The sequence below is a fragment of the Stegostoma tigrinum genome, chromosome 3 (assembly GCF_030684315.1).
Source record: "Stegostoma tigrinum isolate sSteTig4 chromosome 3, sSteTig4.hap1, whole genome shotgun sequence".
Taxonomy (NCBI): Eukaryota; Metazoa; Chordata; class Chondrichthyes; order Orectolobiformes; family Stegostomatidae; genus Stegostoma; species Stegostoma tigrinum.
Window position 1 is genome coordinate 36,372,327 of NC_081356.1, and position 12,394 is coordinate 36,384,720.

At 42.1% G+C, this 12,394-nt stretch overlaps 1 protein-coding gene across 7 annotated transcripts in view; it reads right to left on the reverse strand.

Moving 5' to 3' along the window:
- lingo2 (leucine rich repeat and Ig domain containing 2) overlaps positions 1-12,394 on the reverse strand; it is a 933,051-nt gene that overhangs the window by 711,795 nt on the left and 208,862 nt on the right. The gene's annotated exons all lie outside the window — the stretch shown is intronic.

A 12,394-nucleotide genomic window follows, 5' to 3' on the forward strand; every position in this document is an offset into this window, starting at 1 on the left:
TAACTGAAAATGGGAAAAATTAAGCCCATGGAGTCTGTCAATAAGTAAAACACTTCTTTTCTGCTTTGTATCGTCAGTTTTCTTTATTATGGTAATTATTTATATCAGTGGTGTTTTATAATTTGTACATTTCCAGTTTGACTTTCTAATTTTATTATATAATCCAGAAGCTTCCACCCTTCACAAATGATTGGCTCCTATATTTTTGGGCTGGAGAGGTTACAGGCCATTGAGCACAATTTCACTTGTGCTAAGTAAAGTGACTTCCATGATTTCTATTTTGAGTAAAGTACTTCAGATCACATAGATGACTAGCTGCAAAAGGCCTCCTTACCTGGTCGTGATTGAAACATGTTTGATGGACACAGCTGACACTCTAATAAATATCGAGACTGTGGCAGACATGGCCACATGTCCAAGTACTTTCAATGTGAAGGCAAAAGTTGCCATCAAATGAGAAAAATGGGGGCTTGGAAAATCACGGACCAATCAAGAGCATGGAACAACTATAACCTTTAAAGTTAGAGGCCTGCATTATCTAAAATATCAGAACTGGATCTCGTCTTGCTCGGGTTAGTTAGGTTTAAAATTTGATTTGTTCTACTGGAACAGTATTTTTGGCATTTGGAAGTATGGTTATTTCAGGAGGTGCCTCATATGATTGTTTAATTTTTATTTTGCTGTGAATGGTATTGCAGTGAAATAGAACAATTATCATTAGAATTTTGATGTGTCAAGCAGTAAACAGCTCATCACATTCCAATCTGTGTCAGCAGAAATGGTTCATTATTCATTTGTCCCTTTTAGCTCGGTGTTATTGTTACCTGAGACCAAGGCGGGTACAAGGTTACAGAACAATGAAGAGACGAAAAATCTCAATAGCTTACACAAATCACAAAGCCAAAAGCTCCCCAGAGGAGCTCGAACAGTTCATCCACTTCACCAACACCTTCCACCCCAACCTTCAGTTCACCTGGGCCATCTCCAGCACATCCCTCACCTTCCTGGACCTCTCAGTCTCCATCTCAGGCAACCAGCTTGTAACTGATGTCCATTTCAAGCCCACCGACTCCCACCCACCCTCCTGCAAAAATTCCATTCCCTATTCCCAATTCTTCCGCCTCCGCCACATCTGCTCCCACGATGAGGCATTCCACTCCCGCACATCCCAGATGTCCAAGTTCTTCAAGGGCCGCAACTTTCCCCCCACAGTGGTCAAGAACGCCCTTGACCGCGAGTCCCGCATTTCCCGCAACACATCCCTCACACCCCGCCCCCACCACAACCGCCCAAAGAGGATCCCCCTTGTTCTCACTCACCGCCCCACCAACCTCTGGATACAACGCATCATTCTCCGACACTTCCGCCATCTACAATCCAACCCCACCACCCAAGACATTTTTCCATCCCCACCCCTGTCTGCTTTCCCGAGAGACCGCTCTCTCCGTGAATCCCTTGTTCACTCCACACTGCCCTCCAACCCCACCACACCCGGCACCTTCCCCTGCAACCGCAGGAAATGCTACACTTGTCCCCACACCTCCTCCCTCACCCCTATCCCAGGCCCCAAGATGACTTTCCACATGAAGCAGAGGTTCACCTGCACATCTGCCAATGTGGTATACTGCATCCATTGTACCCGGTGTGACTTCATCTACATTGGGGAAACCAAGCGGAGGCTTGGGGACCGCTTTGCAGAACACCTCCGCTCGGTTCGCAATAAACAACTGCACCTCCCAGTCGCAAACTGTTTCCACTCCCCCTCCCATTCTATCGATGACATGTCCATCATGGGCCTCCTGCAGTGCCACAATGATGCCACCCGAAGGTTGCAGGAACAGTAACTCATACTCCGCTTGGAAACCCTGCAGCCCAATGGTATCAATGTGGACTTCACCAGCTTCAAAATCTTCCCTTCCCCCACCGCATCCCAAAACCAGCCCAGTTCGTCCCCTCTCACCACTGCACCACACAACCAGCCCAGCTCTTCCCCTCCACCCACTGCATCCCAAAACCAGTCCAGCCTGTCTCTGCCTCCCTAACCTGTTCTTCCTCTCACCCATCCCTTCCTCCCACCCCACGCTGCACCTCCATCTCCAACCTACTAACCTCATCCCACCTCCTTGACCTGTCCGTCTTCCCCGGACTGATCTATCCCCTCCCCACCTCCCCACCTATACTCTCCTCTCCACCTATCTTCTTTTCTCTCCATCTTCGGTCCGCCTCCCACCTCTCTCCCTATTTATTCCAGAATCCTCACCCCATTCCCCTCTCTGATGAAGGGTCTAGCCTGAAACGTCAGCTTTTGTGCTCCTGAGATGCTGCTTGGCCTGCTGTGTTCATCCAGCTTCACACTTTATTAACAAAGCCAAATAGATTTGTTTGCTGTTAGAGTTTGTGCCTCTATTATTGACAACGTTTCTGAGGAGCTGTGGGAGAAGCCTGCAAATGTACTAAAAAGTTGGCAAGGCTGGGGTTGTAAAAGCTTTGCCAACCTTTGTAAGAGGACGCAGAGTAATGTTGGGCCACACCCTGCGTAGCAGCCTGTCTTTTGACAGGTCAGTGCGTCATTCAGGAAGGAAAGCTCACGGCAGTCGGACACCTGAGAAAAGGTGCCAATTCTGCTCACTTTTGCATAGGCCTGAAATATAAAACATACGCAAAACAGATAACACAAGTTCCCATTGGTGGAATGGGTTTTATTTACAGTGCATTAAGAAAAATGTCTACTCCATGCATCAGGTCCAGCTTCTAGCTGTGGTTCCTTTCTGTGCAGAGCACTCTGGCTCTTACTTATTTTTTGAATCCGCACCAGAGTTAAGTTATCAAGCTCACCTAGCAGTGATCATCAACAGTCTCATATAATCAGACACTGAATAATTGAACATTTCACTTTAAAATTGCAGCATTGATGTTATCAGGCTTTGATATAAATTTTAGTATGTTACTTAGGATCTACATGAAACTTATGGGAACCTTGACCCCATTAATGTGTGAGGTTTACTCTCACAGGTTCCAGGCAGAGTTACCCAATGGTGAACAAAATTGGCTTGAAGGTAGAAGACAGAGGATGGTGGTAAAGGGTTGTTTTTCAAACTGGAGGCCTGTCACAGAGATTGGTGCTGGGTTCCCTATTATTCATCATCTTTGTAAGTGATTTGGATGAGTGTTTAGGAGGTCTGGTTAGTAAAACAGTGGAATGTACCAAGATTAGTGGTATAGTGGACAGTGACGAAGATTGTCGAGGCATGCAATGATATCATGAGCAACTGGGCTAGTGGGCTGAGGAATGGCAGATCGAGGTTAGTTTAGATAAATGTGAGATGTTGCATTTTGGTTGGTCAAACCAGGGCAAAACTTACACAATCAAAGGTAGGGCTCCAGGGTGCGTATTAGAACAAAGTAATCCAGGAGTACAGGTTCATAGCTCCTTGAAGGTGGTGGTACAGGTAGATAGAGTGGTGAAGAAGGCTTTTGACATGATTGCTTTCATTAGTCAGAGCATTGTTTATTAAAGTTGGGATGTTTTGTTGCAGCTATACATGAAGTCAATAAGGTCACATTTGGAGTACTACATGCAGATCTGGTTGCCCGACTATAGAAATGATATTATTAAAGTAGAAAGAGTACAGAAAGATTTACTAGGATGTTACCTGGACATGGAAGATTTGAGTTACATGGAAATGCTGCTGGATAGACTAGGTCTTTTTTCTGTGGGGTGTAGAAAACTGAAGGGCGACCTTATTGAATCTATAAAATCATGAAAGGTACAGACAAGATAGATAGTCAACAGCTTTTTTCCATGGTACAGGTGTCTAAAACTAGAAGGCATAGGTTTAAGGTGAGAGGGAAGATATACAAAAGGGTCCAGAGGGACATTTTTATTCCACACAAAGGTTGTGATATTCTGGATTGGGCTGCGTAGGGTAGTGGTGGAAGATGGTAAATATTGTCATTTAAGAAACATTTGGACAAGTACATGGATGGGATAGGAAATGAGGAATATGGGCCAAATGCAGGCAACTGGGATTAGTTTAATTGTGAAAATTGGGCAGCATGGACAAATTGGGCCAAAGGGCCTGTTTCCATGAAGTAGACCTCTATGACATTATGTTGGTTATAGTTCACAGAGCTACCACAGGGTTACTAGATCACAATGTTTTAGTGCCTTTTAGCTCTTCCATGTCAAGATGGGGAAATGTGATAGGAAAGAGTTAAAATTTAAGGCTGATCTTTTGATCTGACCAGCAGATTAAAAAAAAACCATCAGCCAGATGCTATCCTCAAAATGTTCCAGGATCAATAAGTAGGGGCATTATCATCCCATTTGGCATTGCCAGTTTGATGTGAATAATAGATTGCATTGATTCAGCCTAATTGTTTGCGAGCCTCATGTTTATTAACATCTAGAGAATGGTTACTAATGTTACAGCTTGTTATCCATGTCGTGTGCTGATCAACTCAAGAGGAAATGTGCTTTTAAATTTCACTGATACCCACAGCCATCTCCATAGATCGGCTACCAAATGGTGATGGGTTTTCAAAGCTTCAATAATCCAAAAGCTTGGTAAACATTTGGACAAATAATCGTGCCTGCAAAAGACAATAGACAATAGACAATAGGTGCTGGAGTAGGCCATTTGACCCTTTGAGCCAGCACCATCATTCATTATGATCATGGCTGATCATCCACAATCAGTATGCTGTTCCTGCCTTATCCCCATAACCCTTGATTCCATACCTTTAAGAGCTCTATCCATCTCTTTCTTGAAAGTATCCAGAGAGTTGGCCTCCACTGCCTTCTGGGGCAGAGCATTCCATATATTCACCACTCTCAGGCTGAAGAAGTCTGTCCTCAACTCTGTTCTAAATGGCCTACCCCTTATTTTTAAACTGTGTCGTCTGGTTCTGGACTCACCCATCAGCGGAAACATGCTTCCTGCCTCCAGAGTGTCCAATCCCTTAATAATCTTATACGTCTCAATCAGATCCCCTCTCATCCTTCTAAACTCAAGTATATACAAGCCCAGTTGCTCAACTCTTTCAACATATGATAGTCCCGCCATTCCGGGAATTGACCTCGTGAACTTACGCTACACTCCCTCAATAGCAAGAATGTCCTTCCTCAAATTTGGAGACCAAAACTGCACACAATACACCAGGTGCGGTCTCACCAGGGACCTGTGCAGCTGCAGAAGGACCTCTTTGCTCCTATACGCAATTCCACTTGTTATGAAGGCCAGCATGCTATGAGCATTCTTCACTACCTGCTGTACCTGCATGCTTGCTTTCACTGACTGATGTACAAGAACACCTAGATCTCATTGTGCTTCCCCTTTACCTAACTTGACTCCATTGAGATAGTAATCTGCCTTCCTGTTCTTGCCACCAGAGTATAACCGCACATTTATTCACACTAAACTGCATCTGCCATGCATCCGTCCACCCACCCAGCCTGTCCAAGTCACCCTGTATTCTCATAACATCCTTCTCACATTTCACATTGCCACCCAACTTTGTGTCATCAGGAAATTTGCTAATATTACTTTTAATACCAAACCTCGTGGTACCCCACTAGTCACTGCCCTGCCATTCCAAAAGGGACCCGTTTATCACTGTTCTTTGCTTCCTGTCAGCCATTCAATTTTCAATCCAACTCAGTATTTTGCCCCCAATACCATGCACCCTAATTTTGTTCACCAATCTCCTATGCGGGACTTTATCAAAGGCTTTCTGAAAGTCCAGGTACACTGCATCCACTGGGTCTCCCCTATCCATCTTCATAGATACATCCTCAAAAGATTCCAGAAGATTAGTCAAGCACGATTTTCCCTTCGTAAATCCATGCTGACTCTGACCTATCCTGTTACTGCTATCCAAATGAGTCGTAATTTCATCTTTTATAATTGACTCCAGCATCTTTCCCACCACTGACGTCAGGCTAACCAGTCTATAATTTCCTGTTTTCTCTCTCCCTCCTTTCTTGAAAAGTGGGACAACATTTGCCACCCTCCAATCCGCAGGAACTGATCCTGAATCTATACAACCTTGGAAAATAATTACCAATGCGTCCACAATTTCTAGAGCCACCTTCTTAAGTACCCTGGGATGCAGACCATCAGGTCCCAGGGGCTTATCGGCCTTCAGACCTAACAGTTTATCCAACACCATTTCCTGCCTAATATAAATTCCCTTCAGTTCATCCATTACCCTAGGTCCTTCAGCCACTATTGCATCTGGGAGATTGCGTGTGTCTTCCTTAGTGAATACAGATCCACAGTACCTATTTAACTCTTCTGCCATTTCCTTGCTCCCCATAATAAATTCACTTGTTTTTGACTTCAAGGCCCAATTTTAGACTTAACCTTTTTTTTCTTTTTACATACCTAAAAAAGCTTTTACTATCCTCCTTTATATTTTTGGGCAGTGATTACTTAGACCTGCTAAAGTATAGAGACAAAAATAGGAATAGCTGGAAAAGCTCAGCAGGTCTGGCAGCATCTGAGGTGAGAAATCAGGATTTACATTTCAGGTTGAGCAACTGTTCCCCAGATTCCCATTGAAGTACGCATGTGAGAAAATGGTGTCCAAACTAAATTTGGGATTGATTTAAAACTAACCTTTCTCTCACCTATGATGTAATCGGCAATAAATCACTTGTGTAATGCTGTTAAGCATCACCCACTCTCCCTAGCTTTAAGCAAGGTTTACTGATTGACCCAGATGCAAAATACAGATGCCTTGCCAGAATTTGATGCAGACAGCAGCCCACATTTTCCAGTCAGCTATGCCTGATTAATAAAATGAGCATGCTCCAGCAAGGAAAAGATGTTCCACTGCACCAGCACTGAAAACAAAACTGTGTTCAATTGACAAATAGAACTGTTTCAGATATCACAAAGCTCTCCAGATTGCCAGTAGTTATGATGCAATGATGAGATCACTTGATAGTGCAGAGTCTGTTATTCTGATATCACATTGATCTACGTGAACTCCATAATAATGGTTATTCAGCACTACTCAAGTTTCCGCAATTTCCAGAAGTGATTTAATAGCTTTTAACACCGTTCCTTTGACTTTAGTCTTTTCTTCTACTTTTTCCTCTTAGATGGTTATGAACAATTGTAATTTTCTATAAAATGAAACATTATTCAAAGCACCGTGTTTTCCTTTTACTTGAATTTTAACGAGAGAACAAAGAAGACTGCTCTCCTTAGGACGAGCCACATTGGACTCAAAATGTTAACTCTGATTCTCTCTCTCCACAAATGCTGTATTTCACCAGAATTTTCTGTTTTTATTTCAGATTTTCAGCCTCCACAGTGTTTTGTTTTGTGAGGCAAGTCATTTTGTGTTGGAGACATGCTCTGCTCACTGCTATTGGTCTCACCACTACATCTACCAGCCCACGTACCTGAAATGTAACAGCAGCATGCTTCAAAAAAAATGCAGATAAGAGAGCTGTTGGGACGACCTATGAAAAACCTTCCAACTCATCTAGCTATGTCTCTGCATCTGGCCACTGCCACAAGATTGCTGTTAACACGAAAGCCAATATACAAGGAGGCATCAATGAGATGGATGAAAACTTACCTCATGATTGCTTTAGTGAATTCTTAAGGTAAAATATACAGTCTATTTCACCTTGGGATATAAAACCTGTGTGGCACTCATCTGGGTGTTGACAGTAGATTCCACTGATTGGCCTTAGGACCTCCGCTCCAGTGGGAAGATCTGCTTATTCAGCAGCTCCATATTCCTTGCTGGGCTTCATGTTTTGAAATCATCTTGCATGGTTCTGTCCACATGGCTAGTGACCCCTCTTTCGGAGTGGCCATCATCAGCACACTGCCTGATACAATCCCCCAAAACAGCAATGTCTTTTATGTAGAAGGCATCTTCTTTCAAAACGTAGAAGGAAGGTTGCATTATACATACGGCCCAATCATATCCTCTGGATATTTCAAGGTATCCTATCAACAATGGAGTGTAGGCTGTATCTAATTCTACAAAACATACCATGAATTTATACAAAACAGGCTCCCACACACAGCAATGACTTAACTGCCAGTTAACCTGTCTCAATGATAACATAAAAACTAGGAGCAGGAGTAGAACATCTGGCCCCTTGAGCCTGCCCCACCATTTAATAAGATCATGGTTGATGTTTTTGAGGCTCAGTTCCACTTACCCGTCCACTCACCATAATCCTTAATTCCTTCACTGTTCAAAAATTTATCTAGCCTTGCCTTAAACACATTCAGTGAGGTAGCTTCAACCACTTTACTGGACAGGGAATTCCATAGATTCATAACCCTTTGAGTCAATATCCCTTTGGGTGTTGATAAATATTGGTCAGGCATCAGGGAAGACCATTGGTTTGCTTTGAAATAGTAGAACTGTTTCTTTTATATCCACTGGGGACGTGGGGCTTCAGTTTTGACATCTAATTTTCAAGACAGTGCCATAAAATCTGAAATTCCAAATCTTTAACTTGTATGGAATTTGCACATTCTCCTCGTGTCTGCTGGGGTTTCTTCCCACTGCTCTGGTTCCTTCTCACAGTCCACAGTAGGGGAATAGCTTTGGGTGGGATGATCTTCAGAGGGGTGGTGTGGACTTGTTGGGCTGAATAGCCTGTTTCCACACTGTGAGGGCTCTATGACTCTGTGAAGCAGATATGAACTGTTTCAATAGGCAAATTCCCGCTTCTCTGCCAATCCTCTTGCACTTCGTGTTTGTCCATTATCTGCTGCACTTCTATTCAGCTCACTCACTACATTGATGAAGGCCTGAGCCTGTGATCATGTGAGTAATAGCACTCTTCAATCGATGAACCTGTGTTGTGATGATAAATATTTTACAGGACATGGGATCAGGTGGTTAAGATTCAGGCTTTTGGTTAATAGATTGATTTTGTAGGCTTTCAAACTTAAGAAAGTGTCAATTAGAACAAAAATAGCCTTCTCCCCATTCAAAGGGAGATAGAATCAAATTACAGAGTAGAAGGCAGCCATTCATCCATCATACCTGTGTCAGTCCTTGGAAAGACAATCAAGTTGGTCCCACTCTCTTGTTCTTCAACGCAGCCCTGCTGCATAGTTCTATTTTTAATGGGTATCTAATTCTCTTCTAAAAAATCATTGCGTCCATCACCCCCTTAAGTAAGAACATTGCAGATTGTAAAGTGGACATAAGAGAATAACCTCTCCATACAGTTTTATTGTCAATACCTACTAATTACTGTTTCCCCTGCCAGTGGAAAAAAAAAGTCCATCTAGTATTCTATAAAACACCTCAAAAGTTTGAATCCTTTGACCAAAAAAGCCTTTCATCTTCATCAATCTGAACAAAGTAGTCTGAGTTTCTCTAATTTCTCCACGTAACTGAAGTTCCACATTTAATCTAACTACTGCTTCACCTCCCGAGCTTCAGCGTAATCAATTTTGCTTTATTTATTCACAGAATGAGAGTGTCACTGGCATGGCTAGCATTGGTTGGCTGTCCCTGGTTGCCATGGAGGTGGTGACAGTGAGCCACCTTTCTGAATAACTGCAGTTCACCTAGTTTAGATACATCCACGGTACTGTCATGGATGGAGTTGCAGGATTTTGACTTAAGACAGAGAAAGAGCTTTGATATACCTACAAGGCAAAATCAGCTAGTGGCAGCATTCCCCCTCATCTGTTGCCCCTGCCTTTAGTCGGTAGAAGTTGCAGATTTGGAAGGTATTGTCAACTGTAGCTTGGCAAGTTGTTTTTGCGCATCTCGCAGGTGGTATGTTGTGTGCAGGAGGAGGGAACATATGGAGACAAAGCAATGTACAGCATGGAAACAGGCTGTTCAGTCCAACTCGTCCAAGTGAACCAGATATTTTGCATTAATATGATCCCATTTGCCAACATTTAGCCCATAAGCCTTTCCTGTTCGTGTACCCATTCAGCTGCTATTAAAATATTTTAATTGTACCAGCCTCCACCACCTTCTCTGGCAGCGTATTCAATGTATCCACCATCCTTTGCATGAAAATGTTGCCCCTTTGGTCACATTTAAATCTTTCCCCTTTCAACTTAAACCTCTGCCCTCTAGTTTTAGACTCCCTTACCCTGGGGGACAGATCTTGACTATTCACCCGATCCATGATTTTATAAACTTCTATAAGGTCACCCCTCCTCCTCCAACACTCTAGGGGTAAAAAAGGCCCAGCTTATTCAGCTTCTCCCTTAGCTCAAACAACATGTTTGAGGCTGGAGTGCTGACCAGTCAGGCTGCTTTGCCCTGGATATTATTCTCTCACACCCACAATTACAATTTAGAATACTGTTACTGAAGGAAAGATTAAAAAAAAGAATTGCACCACTTGCATTAGCTTGATAAAAACATTGGTCACAATAACAACATCGATTTCAGGGCAAAGTTTAGGCTGGTGCTCCCAGGGGAGTGAGGAAGTGCTGCTCTGTCAGACGTACAACTTTCAGATGCTTTTTTAAATCAAACACATCATCTGTTCTTTCAAATACAAACCAAAAGACCTGTGGATGCTGTAAATCAGGAACAAAAACAAAGTTGCTGGAAAAACTCAGCAGGCCTGGTAGCATCTGTGGAGGAGAAAACAGAGTTAACGTTTCGGGTCTGGTGACCCTTTCCTATTCTTTCCAGTGAATCTAAACAATCCTGTGACAGTATTTCCAGGAAGATCTGGAGTTATCCCCAGTTTCCTGACCAATGGTTTTTCATTCAGTTAATAGCACTGAAAGATATCTTGTTATCACAATGCACTTCGAAAATGCTGTCCATTTTAGTTCCACACCTTAACTTTGGGCTTATAATCCTATAGATTAGGTTTCAAGTATGTGTCCTCTTGGAATTGCCAATGGTGCAAAGAAATTTCATTGACTTGCCCTATTAGGGTTTTTGCTGATTATTTTACATCTATGAACTCTAGCTAACAACACATTTGCTAAAAAAAACTATTTCTTACTTTGATTGTGCCCCACATAATTTTTGAACATCAGTTAGCTCTCCCCTTAACTTTCCCTACTTTAAAGAGAATAAACTTCTCTAGCCTCCACACTCTGCTTAAATTTTTCATCTCTGGTGGCATGCTGTTAAGCTTCTTATCCCTTCCTACAATCTTGACATCCTTCTTAAGGTGTGGTGACCTATTGAGGCTGGAGGTTTGATGAAGTTTAGCATGGCTTCCTTGTTGTTGCATTTAATAAATGATCAAGAAGGCCATGTGTCCCCTAAAGTTTCTGAACCACTTTAGCAACTTGTCCTGTCACTTCGAAAGATTTAACAGTGCATTCTAAGATCCCTTCATTGATGAACTTGCTACTATTTTGACAATGCTGCCTCTCCATGTTGCTCACCTCGACATGCATCACTTCATATTTATCCACATTAAGTCACAAAATGACTGTATATTTCATTGGCCCAAGTTCTCCTGAAGTCTGTTATGTACCTCTTCACTTCTTTGAAAAGACTTGATGTCCACAAACCTCAAAATTATATTCCTGTTACTCAGGTTCAGACTATTTATGTGATAGCTGAAAACCGATGAACCCAATTAGAGACACAACGCTCTTTGTCCTTCCAGTCAGATAAATATCTGTTCACCTGTTCTTTCTGCCTCCTATCCATCAGTCAATTTTCTACTTCGGTTACCACGTATATTAATACTATGTATTTTGTTTTTTTTTGAGTAAGTCTACGAACATTGTAAAGGTTTTAGTTTGACACTGATCTCAGATGAGGAAAAGACTTGGACCTGTCTCAAATTCAATTTGAATGATTTGCTGAGATTAATTTGTTTGCTTGCTCGGCTTTTACCTACATTCATTATGATGTTTTTCAGGGACAGAAAGATAACTCCAATTTGTCCAAATCAGATGTAATTCATCTGGAGTACTGAATGTCCTTGAGTTCTTTCTCTATTACATTTTATTGGAAGATAGCCAGAACTTTGATAAGTCCAAGTTAAATTATACAAGAGAAACCATGCCAGCAACAGTGAAATTGGAAAGATCTCAGAGGTCTTGACAAGTCATCGTTGTATGGAGATCTTCCTCTGGCGCTATGTATGTAACAAATTGTTTAATTAGACAGTGAATACAGATGCAATCCTAATCAGACAGATTTTTCAACGTTTTGTGTCATCATAAGTTGCTTCACAACATTTACTTGGGTAATGATGTTGCTGTTGGGTCAGCAGGCAACCAATAGAAATCAGACAAAAGAGAAACAAAACTCAAATAAATTTAATTTAAATTTCTGATATTAGACATTATAAAAAAAGCTTGGTGGAGGAATCTATTAAAGGCCTGGAAATTCATGAGTTTTATGCCTATTTTAGAGATGGAAGACAGGCACTTAAGTTTCTAATATTGTAGTT